The sequence below is a fragment of the Rhagoletis pomonella genome, unplaced genomic scaffold, assembly GCF_013731165.1.
Source record: "Rhagoletis pomonella isolate Grant_MI unplaced genomic scaffold, Rhpom_1.0 Rhpom_scaffold_00001, whole genome shotgun sequence".
NCBI lineage: Eukaryota > Metazoa > Arthropoda > Insecta > Diptera > Tephritidae > Rhagoletis > Rhagoletis pomonella.
Genome location: NW_023458555.1, coordinates 64,411,007 through 64,412,119, shown reverse-complemented (window position 1 = coordinate 64,412,119; position 1,113 = coordinate 64,411,007).

The following is a 1,113-nucleotide window of genomic DNA, read 5'->3' as shown; positions in this document are numbered from 1 at the left end:
ATAAATGCTGACATTTAGGCGTTTGTAGTTTTACAGTTCAAGGTAAATAGAGTGTCCTGATATACAAAAGCAGATGCCTTGATGCGTGCATGTGGGCCACTCGTTGGCAAGAATCCACTCCAAAAACCACTAAAGGTGGCCGGTAAAGTCTTGGGGTCACATACACACACACAAGTGTAGTAAACTTTTACATATAGAAAATCCTCAAAATGAGTTTGCCATTCATGCTTGTGTGCCTGCAGATGTTTAAACACTGAATAGTTCAGATGGCTTCGGTAAAATTTTCTCAACTTGGAATTTTTGAGTTCAGCGTGGAATAATAAATACACACAAGCTTATGATGGTTTAAATGTTTTCGGTTGAGCTTTAAATTCATGTTGGCATGTCAGTGAGCAGAAACCCTTTTAACGGAGTAACTTAAAAATGCTACTTTTACTTTCATGTAGCAGTGAGTGAACTTTCAATTTAAGTCACTCCACAGAGAGCTTAACTAAAAGTGAAAATGTTACACACCCAAACGAAAAGTGGCTAATTTAAATTTCATTTTCGGATGCAACATATTTGTACTGCAACAACAAGAGAAACTGCAGCATTTGTGGCTCGACCTTCCACATCAGCCACAGCCATAACAGTGCCATTAATATCAGAAATAAATATGCATAGGGGCATGAACATTATCATTCCCACACAAATACACAGGTATTCAAACAAAGCTTGCACTATTGCAAACCACCTACACATCCACCTAGTCGCACCGGACCGTCTCATTACTATTACACTTTTCATCAGCAACAATCTCATCATCAGCGGCTAGAGCAGCTGCCACATAATAAAGAGCAGCCTCAATACTTATTTAACGGCATTTGTTGTATGTGTTTTTTTTTTGTTGTGTTGCCATGTACGGCTAATGTACACATAGTTAATTTTTCACGCCATTAGACAACATTTGGTCGTTGACGTTAATGACGTGACGTAACGTAGCGGACATACCAGCCACTGCCCTTCCGCATTTCTCCATGCCACTCAGCCAGCACACAGTTTGTGGACAAGGCTTCACGAGTATCAGGTACTAGGCCAGGATTATATATAATGCAATACAGAATAAGTGCAAAG